This window comes from Callorhinus ursinus, unplaced genomic scaffold (assembly GCF_003265705.2).
Source record: "Callorhinus ursinus isolate GAN/ISIS: 27379988/994484 unplaced genomic scaffold, GSC_fseal_2.0 scaffold12, whole genome shotgun sequence".
Taxonomy (NCBI): Eukaryota; Metazoa; Chordata; class Mammalia; order Carnivora; family Otariidae; genus Callorhinus; species Callorhinus ursinus.
Window position 1 is genome coordinate 65,943,559 of NW_027397074.1, and position 10,207 is coordinate 65,953,765.

General features: G+C 37.2%; 1 long non-coding RNA gene across 1 annotated transcript in view; it reads left to right on the top strand.

Annotated features, from left to right (window-relative positions):
* Positions 1-1,780, top strand: part of LOC141373817 (uncharacterized) — a 38,446-nt gene extending 36,666 nt beyond the window's left edge. Inside the window, exon 3 of the long non-coding RNA XR_012380140.1 lies at positions 1,525-1,780. This is a non-coding gene — a long non-coding RNA (uncharacterized lncRNA). The remainder of the gene's footprint in view (positions 1-1,524) is intronic.
* The last annotated feature ends 8,427 nt before the right edge of the window (positions 1,781-10,207 follow it).

A 10,207-nucleotide genomic window follows, 5' to 3' on the forward strand; every position in this document is an offset into this window, starting at 1 on the left:
GGTAGGTCCCTTTAAGTGAATCACGGCAGTATAGATCCACAGGACTTGGGATCAAAGCTCTGAAATCACCCTCCGATAACTATTCTCCTTTTGAGAAGCAGCTTTAGGCTGCTACTGGGCCTTAGTTGAGAAGAGACTTTTAACCATTGACCACTAAGTTATTATGTAACCTGAGTTGTCCATTATGAACTAGTGTTACTTGACCCACTAAGCTATAGTTGGTTATGCACAGCCAAACTCCATCATAAACTGAAGTGGAATGCAAGTGATTGGACCCAAACACACCCTCAGGGCATAAAAGGGATGACATGAAGAAGTGGCTCAAATGCCCATTTTCCCACTCCTGCTACACTGCCTTCTCTCTCCTAGGCTGTATCTGTGTCTTCATGGGGAGTTCCTAGTGAGGAAGGCTAGACCCAGGACTGTTTTACCAATGATTCTGTACAGTATGCAGGCACCAATCAAAAGTGGACAGCTGCAGCACTACCCAGCTCTTTTCTGGAATATCCCTGGAGAACAAATGATGAAAGTAAATCCTCCCAATAGGCAGAACTTCAAGCAGTGCACCTGGTTTTTCACTTTGCTTGGAAAGAGAAATAGCCATACATGTGATTATATACCAATTTATGGACTCTGGCTAATGGTTTGGCTGGATGATCAGGGACTTGGAAGGAACATGATTGGGATATTGGTTACAAGGAAACTTGGGAAAGAAGTATGTGGATATACCTCTATGAAAGGACAAAAAAATGAAGAATTTGTTTTATATGTGAATGCTTACCCAAGTGTGACCTCAGCAGAGGAAGAATTGTAGTTAAGTGGATGGGATGACATATTCTGTGGATACTAGTCAGCTCATGCATAAAGTCATGGTAGCAGGGGTGGAGGTTATACATGGGCTTAGCAATATGGACTTCTACTCACCAACGCCAACATGGTTATGACCCCTGCTGAATGCCCAGTCTGCCATCAGCAAGGACCAACACTTGAGTCTCCAATAAGGCACCATTTCCTAGGGTGATTAGCCAGCTACCTTATGGCAAGTCCTATTGTCATGATCACTTCTACTGTGGAAGTGGCAGGGTTTTTTCTTACCGAAATAGAGACTTACTATGGATATGGACTTGCATTTCTTGAATGCAGTGTTTCTGGCAAAACTGACATCCATGGACTTAAAGAATACATTATCCATTGTCATGGTATTCCACACATATTGCTCCTACACAAGAAAAGAGGTGTGGCAGTTGTCTTTTCTCTTGGAATTCACTGGTCTTACCATGTTCCTCACCATCCTGCTGCAGCTGGCTTGATAGAACAATGGAAAAGTCTTTTGAAGACTTATTATAACACCAGGTAGATGGCAATACTTTGCAAGGCTGGGGCAGTGTTCTCCAGAAGGGTATGTGTACTCTGAATTAGCAACCAGTATATGGTGAACTGTTTCTTGCATAGCCAGGAATCACAGGTTCACTAGCAAAATTTTTGCTTTCTATTCCTGTGACCATATGCTTTCCTGCCCTAAAGATTCCAAAGGGAGGAGTACTTCTACCAGGAGACAAAACAATGACTCCACTGAACTAGAAGAAAGGACTGCTGCCCAGCCACTTTGGACTCCTCATCTTCTGAATCAACAGGCAAAGAAGAGAGTTGCTGTGCTGATGGGGTGATTCATCCTGACTACCAAGGGGAAATTGGACTTCTATTCCACAATAGATGTAAGGAATGGTATGCTGGAGTACCGGAGATCCCTTAGGCTGTCTCAGTATTACCATGCCCTGTGAACAAGGTCAGTGGAAACTACAACAACCCAGTGCAGGTGGGACTACAAATGACCCAGGCTTGTCAAGCATGAAGGCTTGGGTCACCTCACCAAGAAAAAAACATGAACAGTTGAGGTGCTTTCTGAAGGCAAAAGGATATGGAATGGGTACTGGAAGGATGTTGTTACAAATACTAGCTACAACCACATGACCAGTTATAGAAATGAGGCTGTAGTTATCGTATTTCTCCTTATTTTGTTCTGAACATATTTGAATAGATAGATATAAAATACCTTTTTTCTTGCTCTTACCCCTTATCATATAACATAAGAGGTATTGAATTTTATATCATAGTATTTAAGTATTATTAATACTGCATCATAGTATTTAAGTTATGGGTTATCAAGAAGAATAAACAGCACTCACACTCAGACTTTTCCTTCTCTTCTAAGGAAAGTTTAGTGCATTTCAGTTGTATGCAGAACAGTTGTATTATGTTAGGTGGAACTATGACCTTATTATTGCCATTATTTAGAGATTAAGTATAGTTTAAGGAGATGTGATGTATTGACAAGGTGTAGACTTGTGATGGTTAATTTTATATGTCAACTTGAGGGAGCCACAGGATGCCCCGGTATCTGGCTAAACATTATGTCTGAGTGTGTTTGTGAAGATATTTCCTGAAGAGATTAGAATTTCAATTGACAGACTGAGTAAAGTGGATTGCCCTCCCCAGTGTAGATTGACCTCCCCATTCCAATTCATAGAGGGCCTGAATAGAAAAAAAATGGTGGGGGAAAGAGAATTTGCTCTCTCTCTGTCTCCCTCCCACTCCACCTCCCTCCATCCCCCCTTTCTCTGTGTCTCTCTCTTTCTCTCTGACTGTATGATCTGGAAGAGCAGTCTTATCCAGCCCTCTCTGCTCCTGCTCCTCAGGCCTTCAGACTGAGACAGAATTTTTATCATTGGCTCCTGGTTCTCACATTTTTGAACTGTACCACCAGCTTTCCTGAGTCTCCGGATTGTAGAAGGCAAGATCGTGGGACTTTGCAGCCTCCATAGTCATATGTGCCAGTTCCTTATAATCTCATTTTAGATATATATCCTATTGGTCTTTTTTTCTGGAGAAATCTAATACAAGTGTGTAACCATTCTTAACTCTTTGATCCTTTGAGTTATTTTTCTTATTAAACAGAACAATCGGGATGCCTGGGTGGCTCAGTCAGTTAAGCGTCTGCCTTTGGCTCAGGTCATGATCTCCAGGTCCTGGGATGGAGCCCGACATTGGGCTTCCTGCTCAGCAAGGAGTCTGCTTCTCTCTCTCTCTCTCGATCTCTCTCTCTCCCTCTGCCCCTTCCCACTGCTTGTTTTCTCTCTCTCTCAAATAAATAAATAAAATCTTTAAATAGAACAATCCTAGCATCCTCTTCCCACTAGCTCTTGTCTTGAAGGAACCCCTGCACCATGCTACTGTAATCACGTTCTGGCCTTAGAGCCGAGAGTGCTCTGACTCCCACTGAGAGATGGGTGAAAGAGATATGCTTTCCTTTTGCATTTTCTCCTAATGCATTGTCTCCTACTGCAGCGTCAAAGTAGTTATCTAATACTCCCTATTTTTTTTAAATTTTTGTTTGATTTTTTTATAAACAAACTTGCAATTTTCTGGATATTTTCTTTATAGTAGGTTTTCATGAAGAGAGCATTCTGAACATTCTAATTATTTTTAAAACAGTCTGCTTTAACATTTATATACATTTTGCTTATGAAAATATCATAATTTTCTAAGGAAATAAAATATTCAAAAATGGAATAAATTAAATAAATAAATAAATCTCATTTTAGAGAGTTTGCTGCTATGCTGCAACTTAAAGCTGATGTCCCTTACAGTGCTGGGAGGCAGACTCAAAGAACCATTATAAATGATGTAACTATTTCAAATAGTCTTTAAACACAAGTGTTCTTAGGAAATTAGAGAAGAAGCCAGGGAAAATTTTAAATGTGTCAGAGCACAGAAGACAGAAAAGTGTCAGTCACGAATGCCATCAAGAGTTATCTTTTAACCAGGAGACTGATGTCATTTATTTTCTCATTTGTGTTTCAGTCTTCTACTGAACCAAGGAGATTTTTATGACCTTCTCAAAACTAGTTTCTTTCATAAATCCAAATCTTATTTCGAAGTTTCACTTTATTACTTCATTTCCTTTCCTTTTTCTGGCAAGTGAACCAGATCCACAGAACTGCTAATGGAACTTTCTGAGGTCTTATGTGAAGTGTGATGAATTTAGTTCAACTCTGGTAACAAAAAAAGAAAAATAAAAAAAAATGTAGTTTATTGATAAAATAAAATCTAGCCTTCCCAAAAATATAGTGTTGATACAAAAATAATTTAAGAATCAAAGTAATTCTCCTATCTTGGCAATGTTGTGTAGGTAACATTTCACCAAATTCCTGTATCTGGATGGTGAAGGCAGGAGTTTAGGAAATAATATACCAATTATTTAAAATATATAATCAACCTCAGTAAAGCATTGGGGTGTAAATGGATTTTACTGAAAATAATTAAAGTGGTTTACAGACTGATAGATGTGTTTTCTCAATCTCTCTCTCTCTCTCTCTTTTTTGGAGTTAGCATACAAGTAACTCTGCCAATAGGATGCATGTTTTGGGCTTTATTCAAGAAGTCAAGAAGATTTCCCTTAATTAAGGAATGGAAGGAGAAGAAAGAGGAAGAGTCAGGGACATTGTTCATTTTTCAAACCAAAATCTATAGACTACATCATAATCACCTGGAGGTCTTGTTAGACCATACATTGTTGGGTCCCCACAAAAGTTTCCGATTTACTAGGTCTTGATGAGGCCAGATACTCTGAATAGCAAACAAGTTTTCAGGTAATGCTGATATGCTATTCGGGAGATCACATTTTGAGAACCACTGCAAAAGAATATCATGGAAGATAAGTGGAAATTTTCAAGAAGATGAAATGGTCCAAATGTCAAATATAATTGAGTATCTAGAAATAATAAGTACTGAGAACTGACAACTTGGTTTTCTGTTCTAGCATATTTGATTTCTTTAATTATCCTACAAATGAGTTAAAATTTAGTAAGTTCAAATAATAACATTAATAGAATTTTAAAGATTTTATTTATTTATTTGAAAGAGCGAGAATGAGAGAGAGAGAGCACATGAGAGGGGGGAGGGTCAGAGGGAGAAGCAGACTCCCTGCTGAGCAGGGAGCCCGATGTGGGACTCGATCCCGGGACTCCAGGATCATGACCTGAGCCGAAGGCAGTCGCTTAACCAACTGAGCCACCCAGGCGCCCCAACATTAATAGAATTTTAAAAGTTGCAAGTATATGTGTATGGCTAGGAAATTAATGCAGTAAATATAAATTGATTAAAGGGTTGATGGCAAAGAAAGCTTTGAAAGGGTAGTTAAGGGTTTTTAGGGTCTTTTATTCTGCGTCTCCCAAGATAATAAACAAAATGATCATTTTTTCCCATGCTACAATGATAATATAGAGAAAATTGTTATCTTCCTAGTAGTGGTGGGAATTCCATTGTAAAGAGAGATGAACTTTATAGGACTTGCCAAAAGCTGCAAGTTAGCGCCCACACTTTATGCAGAGGAACTTACTGTAATAAAGGAGCAAGAAGGAGGGGAAAAAAAATAAAGAACTTGTAAAACTCAACACCCAAAAAGCAAATAATTTAGCTAAAATATGGGCAGAAGAAATGAACAGACATTTTTCCAAAGAAGACCTACAGATGGCTAATAGACACATGAAAAGATGCTCAACATCATTCATCATCAAGGAAATATAAATCAAAACTACAATGAGATATCACCTCACACCTATCAGAATGGCTAAAATTAACAACACAGGAAACAACAGATGGCAGGGATGCAGAGAAAGGGAAATCCTCTTACTCCATTGGTGGGAATGCGAGCTGGTGCAGCCACTCTAGAGAATATTATGGAGATTCCTCAAAAAGTTAAAAATAGAATTAACCTATAATCCAGCAATTGCACTACTAGGTATTTACTCAAAGGATATGAAAATACAGATTCAAAGGGATACACACACACTTATATTTATAGCAGCATTATCAAATTATGAAAAAAGCCCAAATGTCCATCAACTGATGAATGGAGAAAGAAGTTATATATATATATATATATATATATATATATATATATATATATAAACACATACATATATATGATGGAATATTGCTCAGCCATCAAAAAGAATGAAGTCTTGCCATTTGCAATGATGTGGGTAGAGCCAGAGAGTATTATGCTAAATGAAATAAGTCAGTCAGAGAAAGACAAATACCATATGATTTCACTCATATGTGGAATTTAAGAAACAAAACAGATGGACATTGGGGAAAAAAAAGAGGCAAACCAGAAAACAGACTCTTAACTAAATAGAATAACCTGAAGGTTGCAGGAGGGGAGGTGAGTGAGGGATAGGCTAAATGGGTGATGAGTATTAAGAAGGGCACACTTGTGATGAGCACTAAATTCAAGCCTGAAACTAATAATTACACTGTATGTTAACTAACTGGAATTTAAATAAAAACTTGAAAAAAAAGAGGCTGACGAGGATTGTGAAGAGTGATCCAAAGACCTGGGCCAGGAAAAGAATCACATCTACTAGAGAGCTTCCAGTGAAATTCTATGGAGATGTAATTGTACTTCTCTCTAACTCTTCATTATAGAACAGGTATAACTGATCTTTTTATGGAAGCCAATGAAAAAGCTAACCTGTGTATGTAGATTTTAGCAGGTCCAAGAGCACTTACAACTGATTTACATTGATGTACTAATTCAGTAAATTAGCACATAAAATAACCTCTTTGTTCCCCTGATTTACATGTGATAATTTAAACATAAGACTGAAAACTTCTTCACAGTGATCAAAAAGTTTAATCACCAGTATTTTAGCATTTTACATAAAAAATAAAATTTCTGGTATCTCCAGAAAAATCAGGATATTTTCACTGAAGGGAACCTCATGGAAAACTCTAATACATAAAAAAAGATTTCTTTATGTTGTATCCAAATCTGTCTCTTCCTAACTTCCAACCACTGGCTTTGATCTGTTAGTTCTTGTTAGCATACATATAATGCAAATCTCTCTAATGTTCTTACAGATATTTTAGATATTTTGTTTGTGGTTCTGTTTTAATTTCATCTACTCTTTTAGCACATAGCGTTTATTCATTCTTCGTGAGGGTTGGCTTCCATTTCATGTAATAAAGGTACTCATCTAGGCTCACTGAAGTTCGTCACTATTCCTCTTCTCATACTGTGGTGTGGAGAATCAGATGTGTTTCAGATAGTGCTAGGTTGTAATCAACACTTTGGGGTTTTTTTCCCCCTTACCATTACCTAATCCCTCTTTCTAGTAACAGAATTTTCTTGGGGGCATCCCCTTGCCCCCAATACATTTATATATGGTTTAGGGGCACTTGGAAACAACTCTGATCACACAGTAGCTTAACCTGATCCTGTCATAACCATATAGAGCATAAGATCATCTGGTAATAGTGACTGGTCCAGGATATGCAGTTGATCCAGGCTGATCAAATGCAACTTAATCCTGGGGCTCTTTGGAAATACTGAAAGGAGAGAGTCTCTTTCCATGAACTTGGAGCTGTGTTGATTTAAGTCTGAGTTGCTGGGGGGAACCACGTGGAGAAAGTCTGCTTGAAAATAAAACCCACACAAAGGAAAGCAGAGTCAAAAGAGACTAGTTGACGATGACAGCCTTTGAGTCTTTGGAGCTCAAAAGAGCAAGAAAGCAGCTCAGCTACAGGAAATGATATATTCTCTGTTTCTACTAAAGCCAATTTTGGTTGAATTTTTTTTAATCCTAATTTAAACAAGAGTTAGTAGAATCAGCATAGGGAGGAATGCTGGAGGCATAAGGTTTGGAGTCCTGCTTCTATACTAAAAGTTTCAGATGGTAAACTTTCAGTGGAGTTTGTTAATAATTGCATTCCATCTGCTTAAAGACTGCTTGTTCCTCAGAGTCTGGACAGTGGAATAGTAGCACCAGCCCCCTTACCTTCGAGCTTAGTAGAAATGCAGAAGCTCAGCCTGCCCTCTCCCTGTACCTACTGAATCAGAATCTACATTTTAAAATCAGAATCCCACAAATTTGTATGCTATTACCATTATTTGGGAGTCACTGCTATTGTTCTCTTAGATCTTGCCTGGCATGCTTCTGTTTTGGGGCTTTCACACTGGCTATTGCTTCTGCCAAGAATAATTTTCCCATAGGTTCTTGCATCTCTAAGCCTCTTACAAGTTTTTCTCAAATTTCCAATGAAAGCTATTTTTTCCCTACCTCCCTCCTTGAGACTGAATTCCTTGAAGCAAAAAGCTTTTGGCTGCTCTCTTTTGTGATATTCCCCCAAACATCTAATGCAGGTGCTGGTACATAGTGCTTAATAAATATTTGTTGGACTAATTGATCAAATTCTGATATCTATCGGAGCCACATGATTGGCATCTACTTACCTCTCCGACATCACCTTATATTACTCTCCCCCTTTTTTGTGCTGGTTTAGATATACTGCTTTCTTTTTTCTTCTTTAAATATGCCAAGCTAGTCCTTTTCGGGCCTTTCCACTTGCTTTTTCTTTCTCCTGCATTCTTTTTTTTCTACTCCTGCATATTCTTTACCCAGATCTTCACATGTTTTTCTGCTGTTCATCATTTAGGTTGCCGATAAGTTTTATCTTCCCAGAAATGCCTTCTCTGACAGACTTCAAAGTTACCATCTCTCCACGAAACCATCCCTCTATATAATAGCCCTATCCAACAAAGAGTCACTGTTCTCTCTATTTAAACGTTTCATTTTACTAACAGCTTTATTGAGATATACTTCAAATACCATAAAATTCATCCTTTTTAATAAAGTGTGATAGTCAGTGTGGTCTTCAGTATAATCACAGAAGTGTATAATGATCACTATCAATTTTAGAACATTTTCATTACTCCTAAAAAACACCTGTACCCATTAGCAGTGCCTCCCTAATTTCCCCTTTCCACAGCCCCTGGCAAACTATCTATTTTCTATTTTGATTTGCCTTTTGTGAACACTTTATTTAAATGGAACCATACAATATGTGGCTTTTTGTGACTGGCTTCTTTTATTTAACATAACATTTTTAAGGTTCATCCGTGTTGTTGCGTAGATCAGTACTTCATATTTTTGTGGCTAAATAATATTCCATTGTGTGGATAGTCCACATTTTGTTTATCCATTCATCAGTTGAGGGACATATAGGCTGTTTTTCCTTTTTCAATATTAAGACTAATACTACTTCGAACATTCTTTCACAAGTTTTTGTGTGAACATAGGTTTTCAGTTCTCGGGGGGTATATACCTAGGAGTAGAATTGCTGAGTCATGTGGTAACTGTATGTTTAACAATTTGAGGCTCTATCAGACTGTTTTCCAAATTCTTCAAGCAATGTATGAGAGTTCCAATTATTACTATTCTCTGTCTTTTTAATTTTAGCCTCCCTAGTATATGTGAGATGGTTTCTCATTGTAGTTTTCCTTTATATTTCCCTGATGACTAGTGATGTTCAACATTGTCTCATGTGGTTATTGGCCATTCATGTATCTTTCTTGGAGAAGTGTCTATTTAAAAATTTGATAATTTTTCAATTGGGTTATTTGTATTGAGTTTAAGAGTTCTTTATATATTCTTATCAGATACATGACTTGAAAATATTTTTTGTCATTATGTACATTGTCTTTAACATCCTTGATGGTGTCCTTTGAAACATAAAAGTTTTTACTTTTGATGAAATCCAATTTATTTATTCTTGTGCCTTTTGCACTTTTAGTATTATACATTAAAAAATCATTGTTTATTCCAAGGTCATGAAGATCCACCCCTTTGTTTTCTTTTAATAATTTTATAGTTTTAGTTCTAACATTTAAGTCTATGATTAAGTTAATATTTCTATATTGTATAAATTAGGGATCCTACTTCATTTTTTTGTGCCCAAGAAGTGTAAGTGGTGCTGTATTTGCTGTTTGTTAGTTATATGCAAAGTCTGTTGAACACAGGTGGGAGAAATCACGGGGTTCTCTTAAATTTTCAGTGGCCTTTCATAGTAATGATCTCATTTTATCTTCATAGCAGCTTTGATACTGGTTGTATTATCCATATTTTTACATGTGGACACTGACAGAGAGGTTAATTAGCTAGCCCATGAACACTGAACTACAAATGGGGGAGTTGTTTTGTAGCACGTGTTGGCTAGCTTCCAGCCTTTTAAATACAAATGACAGCACACTGTATAATTTGCTATATGCATATCAGGATAATATGTCACAAAAATACCCACCATTTTTAATAAAAATTTGTATCAGTTTATTTTTTTTAAACTTTTTTTCTTACGATTTTATTTA